Genomic DNA, 24,677 nt, shown 5'->3' with positions numbered 1-24,677 from the left:
AAGTATACATATGTAACAAACCTGCACGTTATGCACATGTACCCTAGAACTTAAAGTATAATAAAAAAAATACGAAAAATAAAATAAAAATTTTAAAAAAAATTTCTTTACAAAAAAAAAAAAGAGAGTACAAAATGCTTTGGTTATAAGATAAACATGTCTGGGGGTCTCATGTACAGTGCAGGGACTATAGTTAGTAATACTTTATTGTATACACGAAACTGCTAAGAAAGTGGATCTTGACTGTTCTCACCATGCATAAGAAGTGGTAACTCTGTGAGGTGGTGGATGTGTTAGTTAGCTTTACTGTCATAATAATTTCACAAGGTATTTGTATATCAAAACAACGTGTTTTACACCTTACATATATACACTTTTTGTTTGTCCATTATTTCATAGTAAAGATGAAAACAGTTTCTAACTTCACAGCCTTTTCACCTCCTTCCTCACTGTAAAACACGAAGTCAGTTTCTCTGGCTTTGAGTTTTGTGTTCAGGCACTCACCTTGAATGTTAAGAAATAATCCATTGATTTCTCAGCATACATTTAAATGCATAAGCATATTTGTGAATATATGTTTGGGAAGTTGAGGATACCACAGCCCAATCACTGAACTAGCTTCTTAGAAGGCAAAAGGATCACATCCTGCTTGCCTTCAAGACACCTAATGAGGGGAGCGGATTCTGATATGTTGACCCTCACTTTCCCCAGAGAGTAGTTAGGTGTGACTTCAGTGGGACTGTGGATGAGTGATTTTCTAATTTTTCCTTGGAAGATAAGAGATGATGCCACATCGAAGGTGATCTGTTGGTCTCAAGAACTTAGAGTGCCTTAGATGGGAAAATGAGTTTAGAGAAAGATAACAGCTCATGCCCACATTTGGCAGCATGAACGAGAAGGAAGTGCATTTGATTCCATCTACCGTTGTAACTTTCCAAGAGTGACAATATTCTACTTGTTTTCTCGGTCTTACTAATCCCTACCTTGAGTGAAATTATGTTGACAAAGGAAATAGAGACTTGATTTTCTCCCCTGTTGTTGGTCTAAATTAGCACAAATACAAATTCCACAAATGAGAGGAGGGGCCCTTATTTGTCCCAGTGTAAAATGGATACATACAGAGAAATGTAAATCTCACAGCTTTCATCAAATTGTATTTTGTGATTGTGCTTTACTTGATTCTTGCACTTTAAGAAAATGTTACAAATCAATGAAATGTAGAGTTCATAACATTTATCTCTTAATCTATATTTTTAAAACGTAGGAATGTAGGAACATCGTACATGAATCGTTTAAACTGTTAAATTGTATTTTTAGCTCTCCTGGTTCCATTTTTTCTTTCTGTCCCTATGCTTCTCCTTTCCTTCCCATTTTTATATGTCTCTCCTTGCTTCCCTTCCACTCTTTTCTCTTTCTCTGCCCTCCCCTCTCCTCTCTTTCCCTGTCTTCTACTTTCTTTTCCTTTCCAATCATACCTGAACAGTTCAGCGAGAAACCATTCGGTAGGGCCGAGCAAGTCCAGTATCCGTTTTATAGGAAAAAAATGCACTATAAATATTAAGGGTGAATGGACCAGGGTCTGTAATCTCAAGAAGGAAAATGAGTAGATAATTAAGTAGATTGAACCACACGAAGTGGCTTACTACTCTGACCCTAAAAAGAATGAGGATACAAAGGGGAAGATAGACACTAAAAATCGTATAAGCATGGTGAGAGCTGTGGAGGTGGCATTTAAGTTCTCATGAAGGCACTGATTGTGGGAACTAAAGTTGCGCAGGGAAGCTGTCAGGGAAGGCTCCTCCGAGGACCTGTGTTTTAAACTAACGGATGAGGTGTGCCTGTCAGCTGGTCAGATGATGGCTGAGTTACACTGCAGGCAAATGGAATATCAATGCCTAGGCTCTGCGGCTGTGAACATAGTAAACAATGTGCTTAAAATATGACAAGAAGTATGCTTTACCTGGGGTGGAGTGAGCAGGGAAGAGGGCTGCATGGGGTGAGACCAAAGAGGAATCCCACACCTCCATCTCAGTAATTAAGAGCATGCACATTGAGAAAATTGGATTGTATCTTTAAAAATGTTTAGAAAGACTTTTATTCTGTTTTTTTTTCAATTATTAGTTTATCTGCCATACTTCCAACTTTTATATAGTTGAAATTTTTTCTTTGGCGATCATACCCTTATAGTCCCCTCTTTCTCCATAAGAATCATCATGAGTGTTGCCCCAGCTCCTCTTCTGTACAGTATGCGAAAAAGATGTCAGCTTGTAAATTTTCTTGGCTACAATTTGTATTTCTGTGTCTATGTGCTCAAAACGACATCACCCCAATCAGGTACTACCTGTCTCTCTTACGCCAACGATTTCTGTTCCATAAAGTGTATTTCACCTTCTAGCATCCTATAAAATTTATTTATTTAATATATTCACTGTTTATTTCACCAAGTTAAATGTAAAATTGACAAAGGCACTTAATTTTGTCTTCCTTACGGACACTAATGTATATCCCTGGAGCATATAATTGTGCCTGGCTTATAGTAAGTAGGTACTCAGTAAATATTGTTGAATGAGTGAATGGATGCCACCTCCGAGATACAGTTTCATTTCAGCCCTCTCTTATGATCTTCAATCCCACATCTCCAACAACTTACTGGACATTACGAGTTCAGTGATGAAATTCTAGGTGGCTAATACCCCATCCCTATAAATCGACTTATCTTCCATTGTGCAATATGTCAGTAAGCACCATTACCACCTGCCCAGCTGTTCAGTCTGGAAATCTTACAATCTGGACTCCATCTTCTTTCTGGCTGGCACCACGCAGTCACATCCTGTTAGCTTTCTCTCCCCTACGTCTCCCACAGCCACAGCCCTGTGTTCATTCCAGCCTTCACTGTTCTAGTTGAGGACATCATCATTTCTTGACTGACCACTTTCCATAACCATTTCAGTCATCCTCATGGAGCTGATAGAAAACCCTAATATCATCTGACCTCACTTTCCACCACATCAACAGGTACTTTTTTTTTTTTGAGATAGAGTCTCACTCTGTCACCCAGGCTGGAGTGCAGTGGCATGATCTTGGCTCACTGCAACCTCTGCCTCCTGGGTTCAAGCGATTCTCCTACCTCAGCCTCCCGAGTAGCTGGGATTACAGGCGTGAGCCACCGCACCTGGCCGTCAATAGGTACTTTTTAAAAGGCAAAGTCGAATAGGTCACTCTAGTTTTTGTGCCCATCTATATGTGCATTGGTTGGAGAAGGCTGCTATCACAAAACACTATAGGCTGGGTGGCTTGAACAACAGATATGTATTTTCTCATAGTTCTTGAGATTGACAGGTCAAGGTCAAGGCGTCGGCATGGTTGGGGTCTCTGAGAGCTCCCTTTCTGGCTTGAAAATGGCTGTTTTATTGCTATGTCCTCACATGGCTTTTCCTTGGTAAGTGTAGGGGGAAAAGGAGAGAGGGAGAAAAAGGGAGAGAGCACCCTAAATCTCCGGTGTCATGTCTCCTAAGGACATTAATCTGACAGGATTGGGGCCCATCCCATGACTCCCTTTAAGCTCACTTATTTCTTAGAGGGCCGCATCTCCAAATACAGCCACACTGAGGGCCAGGGCTTCAGCATATACATTTGACAAACACATTCTGTCCACAGCAAAACTTTATGAGGGGTTGCCACATGGGTGGCACTGTTGATTTTAGGAAAAGCAGCTTCTACAGGATGGTGGAGGCAAAGTTTAGATTCTATGGAGTTGAGATGTAGTAGGTAAAGGAAAGGTGAATAAACGTAGACAGCATTTCCAGAACTTTACCTCAGAAAGGGAGTCGTGACAAAGGATGAGAGACAGCCCATGAGGTGGGTGAGATCCAGATGAGTCTTCCAAGGTTGGGAGAGGGATTTGGATATTTATTAGGCCATTGGTGCTACTGAGAAAAAAAGTAAGATGAGGACTGGAAATATTTATTGGAATTGGAAATACAGAGTTTATGCTGCTTCTCAATAACTCATATTAGAATGATAGACTCAGAAAAGGTTGAAGTAATTTGAAAATTAGGTGATCTGTAAACAGAAAACAAAATAGGGAATGCTCAAGAAATTTGACTTAAAAGAGGTGGCACACATATACTATTGTATCAAGAAGGGGATATTGGTTGAAAGGAATATTGAATGAGTGAGTGTGTGTGCATGTGTGTTCAAGAAAGACACAAGATTATGGATTAATAGTGAGCCATAGCATATATACAGAACATAGGAGGAACTGGTAATGTAAGATTTTATTCATAGTGTGGAAGAAAATAGTGTATTCTAACTAAGGGGAGTGAAACTGCCCTTTGGTATCAGAAATACAAAGAGAGTGAATGCAGCCAAAAATGAAGATATAGGAAGGTAAGTATGTTGGTAGATAGAGAGAGTATATTGATAAAGTAAGCAAAGAAGTTGACTTTGACATTTCAGCTATAGTAGTGGATCAGATCATCAACTGCGAATGAGTAGAGGAGCTCCCAGAGATTTATGAATAGAGAAAAAGTATTTGTCATAGTTGTGGAAAATAAAAGAAGTTGAACCGTAAACATAGTTGACTTGATAAAGATCTAGATGCCTATTAGGGTTTATTATTACATATTTTTAGTTAATATTTTGCTAGTGCGACTTCAGGCGAGGTGGTTACTTTCTCTAACCTCCAGTTTCTTCTGTAAAATGAGAGCATTTGGTTAGGCACGGTATAAGGTCCTTTACATTTCTAAAATTATTATCAGGATTTGCCTTCAACTAAAGAGAATTTAAACCTCAAAGTAATCCATCTCAATTCATCAAATATAAGACATTTTCATTTCATTATAGCTTTGAAGAAACTATTTACCACACATGTACCCATTAAACATGGATTAGGGAAGCCACACTTATGGGATAGCTCATCCCCTCTCCCATCCTCTTCTCCCACTCACACTTGCTGACAGAACAGGTGTGCACTGGACAGGACCTGGTAGAGTACAAGATGGTACCTACCCTGTTGAGATGCAAGAACACTTGGCAAGCTTGTATAGCCCTAGATCATTGCTTTCACCAACTGTCATGAGCACCTGAAGCCAAAATATAAAAATTCAATGTCTGTCCACGTGCATAGAAAATTGAGTCCGGATAGGAAATGGAGCTAAATCAATAACTCTATCTAACTTGCATTTGACATTTCCACACTGGCTAGTTATTTACATTTTGATCTTATTATTGAAATTTCCTTATAGCCTACCACGAACTGGTTTTCCTTGTTTCCTCCTCTGGTGTCCTTGCATACTGTTTTACAATGATTTAGTCCTATTTAATTTAGAAAGTTTTGGGGAAGAAATGCCTCTTGCCCTTCAGCCCTCCTTTCGGGGGCTAACTAGTGAATGAAAATAATTTAATCAGCTCGGAGTTCCTTATGAGAAACAGATATAATCAGTCTTTAAAGGCGAATGCAGTGTGATACTTGTAATCCTCATAGCTCTTTAATCACCGCTTGTTGGGACAGTATTTAACGGGACACTTTTTCACAAAACATGGGGGGAGGCATTGAACATGTTGGCAGATGCTTTGTCCTCAGAGGAAGTATTTCCTGATTCAAATAAATGACAATTGTAATCTCCTTAGAAAATGTCTGTCTTTATGATACATTGCTACTAACACATTTACTCTGGTGATACATTAATAAAAAATCAGTCTTCTTCCTCTCCTCCTCCTCCTCCTCCTCCTTCTACTCCTTCTCCTTCTCCTTCTCCTTCCTTTGAGACAGGGTCTCCTTCCATCTCCCAGGCTGGAGTGCAGTGGCACAATCTCAGCTCACTGCAACCTCCACCTCCCAGGTTAAAGCTATCCTCTCACCTCAGCCTCCCGAGTAGCTGGGACTACAGGCATGCACCACCATGTCCACCTAATTTTTGTATTCTTCCACAGAGACAGAGTTTCACCATGTTGGCCAGACTGGTTTCAAACTCCTGACCTCAAGTGATCTGCTCGCCTCGGCCTCCTAAAGTTTGGATATTACCGGCATGAGCTACCGCTCTCGGTCCCATTTCTTCTTCCACTTTCTGTGGGCTGGGGGCAGCCTTGGCAGCTCAGTCCATTTGTCTGAAGCCTCTGAGTGCTACTCAGAATAGTCTGTCCCAGAAGGCAGTATCCTGTGAGAGGAACCACAGAGTGCCTCTCACCAGTTCTGATAGTACAGAGAACTGTTGCTGTAGTGTTTAAACAATAATTCACTAACTGTGTTTCCAAGCTCTAAATCTCAGAACAATCTTTGCAGCACTTCAACTCCGATATAGAAAGATTTGCTGCCACTGTGCCAGAGTTCAGCCAGTGCAATTTAGAATCGTTAAAATGTGTGGCCCTGCTAATCAGAGCTTATGTTGAAAACACCACCACAGCCTTCACAACAGACGGGCATTAGCACCACTATAATTCTCTGAATTCTGTGGTGCCTGGGCATATTTCATCAGGCTGTCCAGTTAATCCTCCCACAAAGAAGTGAGACTGTCAGCCTCACTGGAATCAGCTCTGTTAGAGGCTATAAAACTATATGAAAAAGTAGTTGTAAATGGTTTGAGTGTATAAATTATGAATGCCAGTAATTACATTAGAAATTTCAAAAGGAAAGGATTTGGCCCAGTCTCCTTGAGGATGCAGAGCCTTTGCTGGGGATTTTGGAACACCTTTTCAGAATTGGGGTGTTTTGTGAATTTAATATTTATTCTTCTGGGAGGGTCATGTAACATACCTTTTATTTATTTGGGCAGAAAGTAATATACACAGGTAAAATGAATCACACCGAAACCTAATTGATGGAAACAAATCAGCTTTTAAATAAGACGATAGGTCACAAGGCCTCCCATGGTAAATAAGTCAGCAGTGTGACTGCCTCTTGTTTGTTTTCAGTAGTTAGTAGACTTCTTAAAGGACTTTACAAAAATGCTCAGGCCTTTGGTCCTTGAAGAGCCTTCTTTGGCTAAAATCCAAGCATATTTATATAGCCTACTGCTATTAAGATAATTATAATGTAGGTACCAATATATATCTTCAATTTGAGAATCAAGAGACGTGGATTATAGTGAACATGTTGTTATTAGATTGCTGAGTCACCTTAAACAGCATTTCATAACCTGAAACATTTTACTTCTACAGGAATGAATTAACTGATCTCTAAAATGACAGAAGGACCATTCACCTAATATCACCTTGCTTTGTTTTTATGCCTGTTCTCTTAATATACCTTATGGATATACAAACAAAATACAAGATTCTACATCTTTTCAACCTTTTTTACGGTACAATTTATTGTCAGGATGCTTGAATGTGTTTGAGCTTCATATATTTGAAACATGTAACTTTATTAAGGTACAATTTTAAAATTTTATGTATTACTTGTAGTATATTTATCTCTGTGCTTCATGATTGTAACACATGCTGTCATGTGGAAATTTAACATATATTTACTGAAGAGCCACATTAATATTAGTAAATTAGTATTATTTCAGTCTTATAATATGCTGAAATTTTCCTGTACCTTATCTTATTATTTTAAAGAACTGTATGTAAGAAATAATACTATACTAATTTCACTGACAATAATATAAAAACTTAGAAAAAATATGCATTTGCAAATCTTACAAAGCTAGTAAGTAAATAGAAACAAATGTAAAGACTTACCCCAGCATCTGAATGCCACTCACATTTGTTTACTGATACTTAATTCCAGTGTAGGGATCTTATGATCTACATAGGACTACAGAAGTGAACAAGACATCAGTATAATAAAGATTACCAAATAGGGAGTGCATTATGCATATATGAAAATCATTTGAGTTTAATAGCTTAATAAAGTCATATGATAAAATTCACAGCTAGGACAAATATTTTGCTAAGACACTGAATTTTAGTCTAGATAATAGGAGCACCTTTGTAAATCCACATTATGCACTGCATAAAATAAAATACAAAATAATAATTATGGTAGTAGATACTGAGTCTAGTTGTAAGTCATTCAAAATGGACTTGCCAAGACCTTCCCAGATAGAACATGAACTGACTCACAAAAAAGTGGTAGTTGAGATCAGCATGTCCTAATGCCCTAGGTTAGAGGGAGCAGGATGTGAGGAACGTGGCAGAGTAGACCCAGCAGCAAGGCAGCGATAGAATGTGGAATAGGGCAATGAGAAGTGTTCAAACAGCAGCTATCAGAAAGAAGGGAGAGAAGAGGAGCGGGAGAGAGGAGCTCTCCCAGGTGCTGATAATAACAGCACCAGGGGGAGAAAGGACCAGTTGTGCCTGTGGGGGCAGATATTTCTACTTCCTTCTTAATCTTTACTTTCTATTAAAAACCCTCCCCTGTGCTGTGGAATGTACTGATACCAAGAGTTTCTCTCTCCACACCCCAGGTTTAGCCGAGGGTTTACCATACCTTGGTTATAGCTCCAGTGGCTTTTTTGGTCCTTTTAAATAGGTAAATAAATAAAATAAATGCAAATAGTGTAATTCAATAGAACTTTGCTACTTAGAATATTCATGTGGAATCCAGCATTGTACAGTGGTAAAAGGACTTAGATCATGGAAATTATTTTCAGCTAACTGCAGGATTACGAAGAGTGTAAACCGCCATGAATACTTCAATTTGTCTAAAATGTGAGTCATTAGGAAAGGCAGACTACTTAACTTTTTTCACCTTTAAAAATACATTTAACAATAATGTGTTTACATGTTATAATAGCATGTGTAGGACAGTACTTGAAATAGCATGAAGTTCAGAAACAGCGCAAAAGGGCGTAGATTCAAAAAGACTGCAGAATTGTCTTCTGCTATTTACTAACTCTGGTTACTGGAGAAGCCTTGCATTTTATTATGATACTTTTAAGTTAAATCTTCTTTCCCACAATACAGAAACAAAACCGAAATAGCATAATAGAGCTGACATGAAGTCTAAATAATATAATATAATTGAAAGGTGTCTCAAACTATAGCATGCAGTTACTATTTTTAAAAACTTAGTAACATTTTTTCTCTCCTGCGTCAATCTCATTTTTGTGGAGTTGCCACGGCTTAACTTTTGGTTGAGAACTAAAATGGTCAATTTCACCGTTACATTAGAGTTTCATTTTCGAAATAATACTTGTAAGTTGATAAAAGATGATAAAACTTTAGAAAAAAATAATCACACTTGAAAATAATGTATAATGTTCAAGCAAATAAGCCAAAAGATCCTTGCCTTAATTCAGGAATTCAGCTAAGAATTATTTGAAATTTAGTCATGAAGTCTTTGCCCATGCCTATGTCCTGAATGGTATTGCCTCGGTTTTCTTCTAGGGTTTTTTTCTTTTTTTTCTTTTTTCTTTTTTTTTTTTGGCTAGAGTTACATGTCAATGTCAATATGAGAGTGATATCCTATGAGGACTGCATATCCATTTTATTTATATGGGAATGCTTTAATATTGCTCATGTTGTTTAAGGGAAAGATGTTTTATTTAGACTGCTGGTAGCTGTCACACTATGCAAACTGGAACCGACTATTTCGGTTACATGACAGCTAAAGCATGAAACAAGTCAACAGGTGAAGTTTGAGTTGGGGAGGATGTGACTGTCTTGAGGATTTCTTTGTGATTTGAAGTTGCTCTTTGTTAAGTCACCTTTGAAGCAGGATCTGTATGCCTTTAGTGTGCTTTAACTAACCTACTAATTTCCTAAGATGGACACTACAACAAGTAATAATTTTCAAAGAAAAAGATTTTCTGTCTGCATGTTTGTCATCCGGTGAGTTAGTCTTGTCTCTACTTTCAAACATGGCATTATCGATCAATTCTTTCATCAGGAAATACCAGAGACCTATAAAATACATAATATTCTGAGATTCATTATTAATGGCTCGGTTTTTCTCCAGAAAGTTGTAGCCTCAAAATCTAATCCGGAGGTTAAGAACACGATACTATAGGAATAAGTGTCGCACATTGAAGAAAGGCCTGTTAATATTTGATGTTTCGTCCTAATCTGAGATCCCTATCCTAAGAACACTTTTTTTTTTTTTTTTTTTTAGTTTTATGCTTTTTGGTCCTTGCAAATGACCTCATGCAAGGATCATGTTCTGTCAGAGATTTGCAGCTCATGCTAGTGCAGGAAGTAAAAGGAGTTTGGAGTTGGATCTGGATATTAATCCCAGCTCTGTTCACTTCCTATGTACAGTCTGGGGTATGTGGCATAATTTTTAAGTCAAAAGAAAGAATAATAATACCTAAATATAACATTAATTGCAATGAAAGTATATATAAATTGACTATACAAAAAGCATCAAACAAACCATAAAGCATATGAGAAAAAGAGTAAAACACATATAAGCCCCCACAATTATTTTTTTCCAAGATGGTCTGCAAGTTACCACTGGGAATTTAAAAATGAAGTCTAGTTTTCTGCTTCGTTGTCTAAGTATACAAATTCATAAATGTGAAAACAATGTTTTAAGCGACATGAGAAAAATGGCAAATATTTCATGAGGATTTACTGGAAGGAAAAGTCACAATGAGGAATCCGGGATGAGTTTATCAAGGAGGTGGCATTTGATCCCAGCCATAATGCACTGGCAGGCTGTTGAAAAATAGAATTTCATCTTAAGACTGGCATGATAATGACATTGATTAAATACAGAAAATTAGAATTGGAGAAGTTGTATGGGAACAGAGGGTAATGCATAGATGAGGAATTGAGTGCACGTAAAAAGCAAAAAAAAAAAAAAAAAGAGAGAGAGAGAGAGAGAAAACATAGTGGGGAAAGTAGTTGGAGGTTAGGGAATACGGAATCCTGATCAAAGTGCCACCTTCACCTCTGGGGAAGGGGAATCTAACTAGCAGAAATCCAGCAGATTCCCCTGCACAGTTTCAACCCAGGAACCTTGTCTGTGCTATTTCCTCTGTTTTTAGTGTCCTTCTTTCCCATCTATCTACGTCCTCATGTTCCACCCTTAAGCTTTCAAGCCACTTTCTCCATGAAACCTGATTTAATGTCCCCTGTGACAAACCCCCTTCCTCTCAGTCCATATTTTGACATGTGTGTTTACAAATCAGGACATAACCAGGTAGAAAATGAAGTCATATGCCCCAACAAAATCTTTTCTTCTCTTTTTTTCTTTTTAAATTTTACATTTTTAATTTTTATTGCTCCCTAATAGGTGCATATATTTAAGGGTTACATGAGATATTTTGATACAGGCTTGCCATGTGTAATATTCACATCGGGGGAAATGGGGTATCCGTCACGTCAAGCATTTATGCACTGTGTCACAAACATCACAACTAAAGGAGGAGGTCACTAACATACTTGTTTAGTTATTTTAAAGTGTACAGTTAAATTATTATTGACTCTGTTGTGCTATCAAATACTGTCTTACTCATTCTTTCTAACTACCTTTTGTACCCATTAATCATCCCCAGTGCCCCCCACGCCTTACCTCCCCAATACCCTTCCCAGCCTCTGGTAACTCTGAAGTTATCATCACAAAAGCCCAGCATAGCAAAGCAACATGCACACAAGATTCTCAGAAAGTATCTGAGACCCCAGTTGTTTACTGAAGAAAGTGTGGTTGTCTTCCAAACCTACTTGTCCTTCATGCATGAGCTTAGAGCTTATGCATGCATCTCAGATACTTTATGAATCTAGTGTCACCAAACACAGAGAGGTCAATCTTTCCTCATGATCAACTACCCTAAACAACATACTCACTAATTATGAGAGAGATAGATCATAGAATTTCCAGGTTCCTTCCAGTTCTAAAAGTCCACGTTTTATTATATGCAGGAATATCAGGCAGTTGTCCAATCTGAAAAATAATTGTTTTAATTGCTTTTTGATTTAAGATACCGTCTTTATCATACATGTTTCTTTTTGGTTTAACTGCAGTCATGATTAGTCCTTTACATTTTGTATCAATGCAATAAAATATTTAAGCTTCTAAAATGCCAGTCATCCAAAAACTGTGCGTGCATAATGACAAATTCTTAGCAAAACCCGTATTATAGTGGTTTTCTAAATAATTTATTTCACAATCCTCATATTCCTCATTGACAGTTAAACTCCAGGATTAAGGTGGCCACTCAACCAATGAATAAAAACCCTATCTTGATCTAAGGACAAAGTGAAAGTTAGTGGGAAACATTGTTGTTACATTCACTCATGAAAAAATCAGTTTCTAATTAATACTCTAAATAAATTCAGATTTGGCTGTAGATGTCTCATTTATTTTCCATAAGTATTAATTATATGTATTTGCTTTGTGTCTGACTATCTGTTACATTATATGATTTGGCTTGTAGTTTGAAATTAAAGTTTTCATATAAACTTTTTCCATATAAACTTTTGAGTCACCTTCTTGATATCCCCGAATAAAAACTCTCTGAATCCTGCTTTATTTTTAAATATGTTTATATGTTATATGTTTCCAGCAGTATGACCAATTCAGTATCTGAACAAGTTCTCACTTTAAAACAAAAGTTTAAAATAAAAAGTAAAAATCTATTAAATGTCTTATTTAACTTAAAGAAAATAGAAAATCCCCAGGGGTGGGGAAAACAAAGCAAAAAAAAATTAAAGAAAAAATTTAGAGCATTAAGAAAAGACTGAAGCTACATCACACTATAGTGTCTGCCAAAGACCAGAGAGCTACAGCTCAGGTGTTCATGGCTCAGCCAGGTAGCTCATCAAGGTGGGAGTCTGACACCAGATCTCCAAAGACAGGACACTAAGAGGCTGCACTCGAATATAGGATGACCTAATCAAAGAACTAAACACACACAGATGCACGCACACACACACGTACAGGCATGTACACATGCACACACACACAGTACAGGCACACATGTACACACAAATGCATATGCACACACGTGCACACACACAAACTATGCACACACATATGCATACATATGCATGCATGCACAAACACACACAGCACTGTAAGTCCATAGGATATCTGCTGTGTCATTATTGGTGTTGGATAAACAGGAAAAATATCACCCCTCAGAATTTGTAACTACAGCTGCCCTCCCATGTCCAACTTTGCATTACCTGGATTTCCTGAGAGGGCTCAAGCCCTGATTTATTTTAGAGAGAACTTTGCTTGATAATGGCACAGTAGTTTATCCTAGGACTTTTTTTTTTTTTAACACTGTCCTCAAATAATTCCCAAAGATCAAACTTAAAAATAGTAAAATTGTAAGTATTATTTTTATGATTGTATTATTCTATGTCATAATAATAATAATCCCAAAACCAATAAAATAAGGCATGATGGCAAGAATCAGTCAAGCTATGAATAGCAGGGCAGGCCGATAATGTGCAAATGTTTGCCTTCTAGGCATGCATTTGAAATAAATATTTTGAAAAGATAGGAATAAAGTTCTTTAAATTAATAATACCATTTTAAAATAATAAATAAAATTTCTAGAGATAAAAATACAGGGTCAGACGTGGTGACTCATGCCTGTAATCCCAGCACCACAGGAGGCTGAGGCAGGCAGATCACTTGAGGTCAGGAGTTCAAAACCAGCCTGGTCAACATGGTGAAACCCCATTTTTACTAAAAACACAAAAATTAGCCTGGTGTGGTGGTGGGCACCTGTAATCTCAGCTACTTGAGAGGCTGAGGCAGGAGAATTGCTTGAACTCAGGAGGCAGAGGTTATAGTGAGCTGAGATCATACCATTGCATTCCAAGCCTAGATGAAGAAGTAAGACTCTGTCTAAAAATAAAAAAAGAAAAAGGAAAAAAATTACAGTAGCTTAGATTAAATTATAGTGACTGGGTTAAACAGTCAATTAGGCACTATTAGAGAGAATGAGTTGAAGAAAGTTATCATGAGGTCAATCAAAGCATCAAGATGACAGTCAGAATTATGAAACTGGAGAATATAAAACAATATGTTTATGATCTCATGTTCGAAAAATACATTTGTAAGTCAGACATAAAACTTCACGAAATAAGTTCCAACGACGTTAAAATTAAGAACTTATCTTCATCAAAATCTTCAGTAAAAAAGTTAAAAGTGAAGTCCCATACTGGGGAGAGTTATTTATCAAACATATACTTTACAAAAAGATTTATAATCTGGAATTTTTAAGTCTTAGAAAACAGTAAGAAAATATCTAATACATTTGGAAAAAAAAGAATGGAAGACTTGAAGGAAAATCTCATGAAGAGATTTGCAACCTGACTCGTTTTTAAGGAACTGCAAATTAAATCTTCAATAAAAACACTTTTACCAGAACTCAATTTCTAAAAATTCTAAAGACGGACAATTTTAGGTGTTGGCAAGGAAGTAGTGTTCTTGAAACTATTATATATTTCTTGTGGTTAAAAAAAGATAGTCACTTTGGAAAAGCACCCAGAAAAAGAACTGGGATTGTCTATTGTATTAGTCCATTCTCACACTATTATAAAGAACTACCTGAGACTGGCTAATTTATGAACGAAAGAGGTTTACTTGACTCAGCTCCACCGGCTGTACAGGAAGCAATGCTGGGAGACCTCAGGAAACTTATAATCATGGCCAAAGGTGAAGAGGAAGTGAGCACATCTTACCATGGTGGAACAAGAGAAAGAGAAAGAGAGAGAGCAGGGGAAAGAGCCACACATTTATCAAACAACCATATCTTGTGAGACCAGCAAGGAGGATGTCTGTCCCCATGATCCAATCACCTCCAAGCAGGCCCCTCCTCCACTGGGAATTACAATTCAACATGAGATTTGGGTGGGGACACAGAGCCAAACCATATCATCTGTTAAACCTGAACACATGTACATGCTATGACTCATCAAGCTAGCAATAGAGCCTAAAAAATCATGTGTTCCAGAAAATATGTGCAAACATACCCACAGTTGCAAATGCTTAAAAGCAAAATGGTAGAAAAAATGCAGTTGTTCACCAACAATATAAATGATACATGAAGTATAAAATACATAATTCAATTAAAAAAGTAATTACAAATATTCTATAGGCAATAATATGGGTAAATGACTAGAATGAGAAATGGAGTGAAAAAAAGGCAACTTCTATAAAACATACATAGTATTATTTCGTTTATAAAAAGCTTAAAACCTGGAAAAATAAGTTATAGAATTATCATCATTTTCATATCAAAGTGTAGGGGATGAACAAACCATACACTGAGAATAGCGATTTGCTCTGAAAGGCAAAAAGGAGGCTGTCATGTTCTAAAGATTTGCTCTGTATCTTTAGCAGAGGGAGATGCCGTCTAAGAGTCAGTTTCCTACTAGAAAGCAGAGGATGCTTTGAAACTGGAATGATTCAGAGGGCTTGTTTGTGAATAGATTATTCAGAATAGGAAGGGCATAGAAACCAGAAGACGTGGTGATGACAGCTAAGCCAGTAGTAGCTAAGCTGTTGCTATCCCTAGGCTGAAGGGCGAGGAGAGAAAGAATAGAGTCATCACTGGAACCTGGAAGGAAGGAGACAGATAGTGGAGGCTGCCTTGAGAGGTGCAGTTACTTTCAGTCAAGGGCACAGGCAGCAGAACAGGGAGAGAGTCAGCAATACAAGCAACCTGCCTTAAGTTCACTTACCCTCTCTTATCTCTTCAAGGCGCTGCCAATCCATGGAACACAACTTGAAGTCCCAGGGGCTGAAGGACCTGTCGATGTATTCCCCAAAGGTCAGTTTCCTGAAGCAGGAAGCAGATGAGCAACAGAAAATAATTTGAGGGGTAAAAGAAAGATGTCTGGCACCATTTAAAATATTCATTTGTATAAATATTCTAAATTAATTTTACTCTTGCAAAGGAAAGGAGAAAGAACAACTGGGTGAGCCTTTGAATATTAAGGAGGTGAAGCAAATGATTAAAGCGTTAGAAGAAATCACAAAGACACAGGGCAGGAGGAGGTCACAGAGCGAGAAGGATGAATGTGGAAGATGTTTTCTGAGGAGCTCATTACGGTCATTTGACTTCACTTTTCCTCCATCATTTCCATGAAGGGTCCTCACATTTTAAGAACTCTTTATTTCTCTTGTTCAAATTTTCATGTCAAACTATTTTATCTGAACAAATGTGGTACTGCTAGAAATACACCTCATAGATTTCGACATACTTATCTTTTCAAAATCTGTTGCTCCTTGCAGAACATCAGAAACTAGGTTAATAATATATTTCTCTGTAGAAGCAGCTCATGGTAATTTTACTGTGAATCAGCTGAATCGACCATTTTTATAGAGGTCTTGAAGGTATTCAGATTTTATTCTCTTATGTTCCAGGAGGTATGTATGAAGTTGCAAAGATTACTTTGGTACACTGACATCGGGATTTACAGTATCCACCTGTATTTAAGATGCTCATTGTTATTTTATATTTGATAAAGACAAGAAAAAAAGGAAAAATTATTTCTTCTTCTTTTTTCTTCTTTGAGACAGAGTCTCACTCTGTCACCCAGGCTGGAGTGCAATGGCGTGATCTCAGCTCACTGCAACCTCTGCCTCTTGGGTTCAAGCAATTCTCTCACCTCAGCCTCCCCAGTAGCTGGGACTACAGTACCCACCATCACACCCAGCTAATTTTTGTATTTTTAGTAGAGATGGGGTTTCCTCATGTTGGTCAGGCTGGTCTCGAACCCCTGACCTCAGGTGATCCAGTCCCTTCAGCCCCTCAAAGTGCTGGGATTACAGGCGTGCATTTCTTCTTTTAAAAGAAAGATATACTCTGTTTGTTCATTTATGTTCATAGCGAAATTGAAAACAAGGTATAGAGAGCACCTATATATCCCCTGCCACCTTTCAGACACAGCCTACCTCATTATCACCATCTCCTCCCAAAGTGGTGCATTTGTTGTAATAGATGAACCTAAATTGATGTATCGTTACCTCCTAGTGTCCCTAGTTTACATTTGGATTTACACTTGGTGTTGTATGTTCTATGAGAATGGAAAAATGTGTAATGATGTGCATCCACCATTAATTTATATTAGTGTGCTATGGCACAGAAACTATGTGCATGGAGCAGCTTTGCTGCCTTACAAATCCGCTGTTCTGTGCCTGCTTATGCCTCCCTCCTCCCTCACTCCTGGCAACCACCAATATTTTTACTGTCCCTGTCGTTTTACCATTTCTAGATTGTCATGTTGTTGGAATCATACAGTGTATAGCTTTCTCAGGTTGTCTTCTTTCACTTAGGAATATGTATTTAAGTTTCTTCCATGTCTCTTCATGGCTCAATAGCTCATTTCTTTTCGGTGCTGGATAATGATCTGTTGTCTAGATGTACCACAGTATGTCCATTCATTCCCTGAAGGCATGTTTGTTGCACCACAGTACGTCCATTCACTCCCTGAAGGCATGTGTGTTGCACCACAGTACGTCCATTCACTCCCTGAAGGCATGTGTGTTGCACCACAGTACGTCCATTCACTCCCTGAAGGCATGTGTGTTGCACCACAGTACGTCCATTCACTCCCTGAAGGCATGTCTGTTGCACCACAGTACATCCATTCACTCCCTGAAGGCATGTTTGTTGCACCACAGTACGTCCATTCACTCCCTGAAGGCATGTTTGTTACCCCTAGGCTTTGGCAATTATGAACAAAGCTGCAACAAATATCTGTGACCAGGTTTTTATGTGGGCATAAGTTTTCAACTCCTTTGGTTAAATATCAATGAGCACAATTGCTGGGTTGCATGGTGAGAGTATGTTTCCCAGTTTGGAAGACTGTCAAACTTCCAAAGTGGATGAAGCATTTCACATTTTACCAGCAATGCATGAGATTTCTGCTGCCCCACACCCTGACTAGCATTTAGTGCTGTTGTTATTCTGGATTCTGGTCATTCTCCTAGGTGTGTGTGGTGGCATGTCATTCCTCTTTCAATTTGTATTTCATTGATGACATGAAATGTGGAGCATCTTCTCATGTGCTTACTCGTCATCTGCATATCTTTTGTGGGAAAGTGTCTATTAAGTTTTTTGACTGATTTTTAAATTGGATTGTTTGTGTTCTTAATGCTGAATTGTTAAAGTTCTTTGTGTATTTTGGATAACAGTCCTCTACCAAATGTGTCTCACAAATATTTACTCCTGGTCTGTGGCTCACTTTCTCATTTCTTGACATTGCCTTTCAAAGTACAGAACTTTTAAATTTTAGTATGGTTCAATTTGTGATTGTTCCTTTCATCGGTTGTGTCTGGTGTTGAATCTAAAAGGCCATTGCCAAACCCAAGGTCATCTAGGATTTTCTCCTAGGTTCTATTCTAGGAGTTTTATAGTTTCCCATTTTACATTTAGGTATATGATTCATTGGAGATAATTTTTATGAAGGGTACAATGTCTAGGCCTACATTCATTTTTAAAAATATGGCTGTGCAGTTGTTCTAGTACCATTTATTGATAAGGCTGTCTTCTCTGCATTGTACTGCCTTTGCTTCTTTGTCAACTATCACTTGAATATATTTACATGAGTCTATTTCTGGGCTCTGTATTTTGTTCCATTGGTCTATTTATCTGTTCTTCAGATATATTTGTCTATTCAGTAAAGACAAGAACACCACATAGTCTTGGTGATTGTAGCTTCATGGTAAGTCATGAAGTTGGGTAGTGTTAGCCTCCAACTTTGTTTTTCTCCGGTAATATTGTTGGCTCTTCTGGGCCATTTACCTGTCCATATAAACTTTTGAGTCACCTTCTTGATATCCCCCCAATAAAACCTCTCTGAAACCTGCTTTATTTTTCAATGTCAAATATATTCCAAGTAGCAGATTTATGCACTAAAATGTACTAGATCTTTTATGCTAAAATCTTATATGAATGAGTATAATTGCTTTATTTATACATGCAGAAAACTGAGTGACTTTAAAGATGTTTTGCGGAATGCCAATAGTTGATCTGAATGGTATTTCCCAGAATGAAGCAGTGGACAATAAAATGTGAATTGCCTCTCCCATGCCATTGACTCACCTGGATGCCTGGGAGGGAGTTTGCTTTGTCATTTCAATGGATGCCCGAGGAGCAAGGTCTGGACCTGCTTGTGCTGTATAAGGGTTACCACCATGCCCTCTACTCAGTTCCTTCCCCACAAGTGTAACTTACCCACTTCCTGCAACCCATCTTACAGGATAGATCACACATACTGAGTAAGTTAGGGATAAAGAAAAGAAGACAGAAAAGAGGGATGGAAGGAAGAATAAATGAAACAAGAAAAACACAAATGCATTGAAAAAATAATTATTATAAACAATGGGATTCAAACAAACTCTAGTTTACTTATCTTGCTTACTCTTGATTGCATTTTTATTTTAGTTGAAGAAACATTTGTAAGTGACAATTATCTGTTTTTTTGTGACAGAACTAGCTATGAAGGTAAAAAAGTCTGTAAATTTCTATCACTGGAGACACAGCATTAAAAGAGTCCATTAACAAGGATTTAAAATAAAAGTGACATTTTATAAAGAAAAGAGAAGAGAAATCTAAAGATCTATAATATATATACCAATAAGAAAGAAGCATGATGTTAAATAAAGGGCCATGCAATTATTTCATTTAATCTCAACTTTTACTCTATATATTTTAAAAGAAGTCTTTTAGAATTATTTGCTGTGTATTTTTATTACAGATCTCTCATGTGCTTTATCCAATGGAAAACATGACTGACACCCACAGCTACTATTAACACTTTTTCAAATTCATAGTTCTACTTGTTTCACTCAAGTCCAGTTATTCTTCAATTCAGGACAATCTACTCTCTCTCTCTTTCCCCACATTACCCATCCTTCGCCATTTATTGAGCATTTGTAGTGGTCCTGCATTTCCGAAGAGTGCTGAATTATTGACCCCAAGACTTCCTCATAAGTAGCTGATGCTTGCATTTACGTGATTTTCCCAGATAGCATCATTGGAAGGCATCTAGGCAATCCAGTTATTATAGTCCTTCCTATAATGACCATTAAACTATTGACTAAAACATGTCGTTTTCCAGCCATATGACAGGAATGGCAAGTAATTTCACTCATGTGCACGCAATGACAACTATGCCCATACTGCTGCTTGGCTGACCGGGTTAATAAGATGCTTATGGATTTCAGAGAAACTAAGAAAGACATAAAAAAGTACATTTCACACATGACTTAAAATGGCGATGAAAGGCCAGTCTAATTGTAAGGATTGCCAGCCAAATAAGGCTTATTTTCTGGTGGTAATACAGTCAAACTTAAAGAATAATTATCAAACACTTACATGTGCTTATTATGACACAGCAACCTCATAAATGCTTTGCCTCGGGTCAGCGTGTGGCTCAGGTCACAATCATGTCTTAGTGCCCGGCCAGGCTTAGAATGTCCTCAGGATTTCTCAATTTTAAATGAAATATGGTATTTATGGTTGAATTAGACTTGCTTTAATGAGACTTAATTTTATGTTTCCAGCCTCAGAGGTAGGTAATTACTTTAAGAAGACTTGGCCCAAAGATGACTATACAACCCAAGCAACTGCATCAGGAGTATTGACCCAGCACTCCAGAAAGCATGACGTTTCATTTAGATCAAAATTGTTCTTCTAAATTAAAGTTCGTTTTGGAAGCTATGTTTTCTTTCGCATATAAAAAACAGTATTAGTATAACCTCAGAGCCTAAAATAACATCTAACAGAGTAAACAGTCCCCGTATACTGCTAATATGTGAATGAATACATAGATGTGTGCACAATAAGTGTTCAGCCTTTTCCAGCGTAGTTTGTAGACTGACCTAGGTAAAATAAAGTGTTTAAGTTGTAAAATAATATCATATAAGCTACATAGAATCAATTGACAGACAGCCTTGATTATTAATCTAATTAATTAGTTCGTAAGAAAAAGTAAAGTTTTTTTTTTTTGTCTTTTTTAAAAAAAAAAAGTATTAAAGTCACTGCTGCTAGTATGTTGACTTCGTTAACAGAAGAGCTTCACAAACAGTTAAACAATACTAATTTCGTATCAGATCATTTCGATAGTTTTCCTCTTTTTCATCCAATTCACTGAATAAAATGATTGTTTTGCATTTCTTTCTGTTGAATGTAAAAACATTTTAAATGTTACATAAATCAAGTTTAAAAATTTAGCAATAAAAAGCTAAATTATTTTTGCAGTAAGCAAAAATTTAAAATTTAGCAGAGTAAGCAAAAACATAAAATGTTCAGTAAACAGAAATATCAAATTCTTCCTAGAATAAGACACTTAGGAAATAGAAATATGTTTGAATTGCTTGGGTGGCATACACAATTCATTCTTTCCTCCAAATAGCTGAAATATATTTACTGAGACTGAAAACTTTGGCATTAAATGTAGCAAAAGAAGGGCATCCTTTATAGTACACTTAGAGTTTGTTGAGTGAGTGACTGTGTGGTTGTATGATGGGGGTCTGAACCTTGAGTTTCTGTTGCCTACAAATAATAAACCGTTTCATTCATATATATATATATATCTCTACATATATTTCATTATTTATTATTTATTGTGATCCCAATTCAGTCCAAGGTGATAATTGAAATAGTCTCTACTACATTCTAAGCTTCTAGGGCAGCATCATCTGAAGTAAGCTACTGCCTAACACGAGGTTCTGACACTGAGAGATTTCTACTTCTCCATCCATCATTATCAGACCTCTTGAATCACATGATTTAGAGTCAGTGAAGTCCTGACTGGGCTGATTCTGCTCTCGCACTGGGCAGGTGAGACCCCCCCTAGACCCACATCCACTGTGCACCTGATGTTCCCCCAGCTGTCTTCACTTCCCCTAGGAGGCCAGCTAGGCACCCCAGAACAGAGCTGCCAAAGGGCACTGGGAACGGCAGAAGGATGTAGTTGATGCTGGTGAACTGTACTGGTGTCCACACCCTCCAGTTCATCCTCAATACCCGCCAGAAGCATGCCCCTAAATTTGCAGCAAAGGCTGAAGCATCTTTCCCCTTCAGAAATTTCATCATGAGGAAGAACAACAAGAGGAAGGCTGGTGCAAAGATGAGTGACCCAGGAGGAGCCTGCTGAGCTATTAGAATTTGAACTGCCATAACCAAATAAGCAAAATTCAAGGCTAATAGGCTAAAGTTGTTACTTAATTGATATTAATAATAATAATATCAAGCATTGACTTCTATTCACTGTTGAAATCTCTTTTTATAGGGGCTTACTGAAATGCAAATTATAATCAGGATTGGTTAGTGATCACAAAATCATATCAAAGAGTGTTAGCAGGATGATCCTATTAGGCAGTATCACTAGACTGTAATATATGAACACAACACTCTTTAATACAGGGATTTGTGTACGTGCCACACAAAATGGCTAACACATTTGTCCCAAATAGTGCTAGGGACACGCTCAGCAGGCTTGCTTCTTACTTTCCTTTTGTCAATTCCTTGCGACTATAGCCTTTACTAATGCATTATTTCAAAATGCAGAGTATATTGCACATATACATGAGCTTTTCTGCTAAAACATCAAAATCTAGCTTCTTTAGTTTGAATTTAAGTACGTATAAAAAAATACCTGGGGTAAGTCTTAGAGATGCCCAATCTCATTCTTTATATTGAGTATATTTAATTTTATCCAGAGAGAAAATTTAATTTTAACTATAGTACTATTGCTTTTGCAGCTTCAAGGGCAAGTATAGCACCATCTAAATAAAATAAGAGTCCAGCACTAAAGAGCATGCACCGTGAATGTCAGATAGATAATAAAATAGTTAAAACTTTGCAACATTCTCAGCTGTGCTAGTTGTGTTGCCTTTTGTTGGCTGCTTATGGAGTTTAGCATTAGAAACTTTAACATAAAAAGTCTACATATATGTAGAGTTATCTTTGGGGTAAGTAAGAAAGTAAAGCTGGAAGCCAGAGAGCCCAGGACATTGAATTCCATTTTCAAGCCATGAAAGAGAAACCTTTGAAGGTCAAAAGCAAAATCTCACGGAATCCTTCTGTGTCGTTGAACTGTCCTTGTTCAGAATGTACAGCACATCAAATGTTTTTCACTCGAAGGGTATTATATTAAAAATGATGACCATTTTGTTTTTGCTCTTAAAGCATGTGCTTTAGATTACACTTTTATACATATCAAAGTTAGTTTATTTTGTACAAGAAAATATCTTCATTATCACACATGCTGAATTCATATATTAGCTCCAGATTTTCCCCTGAGTGACAAAAATTTAAAAAGAGAAAGTTATACAAAGGAGACCATACAAAACAGACTGTATAACACACATATCTTTAAGGTGATGAAAATGTTCTAAAATTAGATGGTGATGAGGGTCACATAAGTCTGTAAATTTAGTAACAGTTATTGAATTGTACACTTAAAGCAGGTGAATTTTATGGCACATATACATCAATAAAGCTGTTAAATACACACACACACACACGCACGCACGCGCAAAACACATCTACATTTCAGGATTCATTCAATCCTAAAAATGAGTAAGAGTAGCAAGCAGCAATACCAGTCCAGAGAGGACCGTTTAGACAGAGCAGCACTGGGTACCTAACAGGCACACAATACATTTTTACTGCATGTGAACAAGTGAGAAGGAAAGATTGATTGTTGGTAAGTCTAACTTCATAAGTATCTTGATTTTAAGAAATTGAAAGAAATGATTAATTTCTGAAGAGTTACGGGTTCCTGGATAAGAATCAATACAGAAAAACATATTAAGTCACTGTAATTAATTAATTTCAGAAATGCTCAGTGTAAATCTGGAAATGTCACTCAATATTTCCTAAGAATAATTGGCAATCTCCCTTTTTACGTTTTGCCCTGTTTGCTCACATACACTGGAGCGCGTGTCCTTAAATCCGTAGAAGATGGTTTATATACATAAATTGACACATCTGCAGATCTTCCACTAGACGGAGAGAGTCTGCAAAGTTAAAAAAAAAAGTTCTTAATAAGCAAAAGAGTAAAGCAAAACCACTTCTGTGAACATATACTATGTGAGAAGTAAATTATTTTAGAAATGAATTAAAGCAAAGAGTAGGAGAAAACAAAACCTTGTGATGGCACTTCTGCAATCAACCCTTTACATACGTAAAATAATATACACTACAATTCCATCCTCCACATTTCTCATCTATGGAATTCAGTGAGGGTGGTGAAAGATCCTTAGGTTGCCATATAGTGACAGAAGGAGGGAAGAGTGCAAGTTTATTTCTGCGGAGAGACTGCAAAGCAGAGATTGGCTGAAATTGCCGCAGAGGGGATTTAGATTAGACATTAAAATGAACATTCTCTTATCAGGATTCTGAACCACCAGACTGGATTGCCAAGAGAGCTCATAAAATTGCATGGTTTATATGAAAGAAGGGGCACGAAGTAAATGATTTCTTAGACGCGTAGCTCTTGAGATTTTCAGATTTGATCTTTTCATAGATGTTTGCATGAGTTCAACAAGGACTCTAGTGGTTTTTTTTTCTTTTTCACTTGCCATCCATGCTGTATTCTGATAATTTTGACTGGTGCTAATTTACCAGTCAGTTCTGATTATGTGGATTGCATTCTAAATGCAGTTAAGCACAATTTATTTCTAGTAAACCATTCATTAGCATTAGCAAGATCAGCATTTACAACTTAATTACCTTTACTGGAGGCATAAACTCCAGCTCTATTTGGGGTTTCAGCATTTTAAACCTTTAGAGGAAAAATAATTATATGTGCTT

Source organism: Mandrillus leucophaeus, unplaced genomic scaffold, assembly GCF_000951045.1.
Source record: "Mandrillus leucophaeus isolate KB7577 unplaced genomic scaffold, Mleu.le_1.0 Scaffold574, whole genome shotgun sequence".
Classification (NCBI taxonomy): Eukaryota; Metazoa; Chordata; class Mammalia; order Primates; family Cercopithecidae; genus Mandrillus; species Mandrillus leucophaeus.
Note: the sequence above shows the minus strand (reverse complement) of the source record.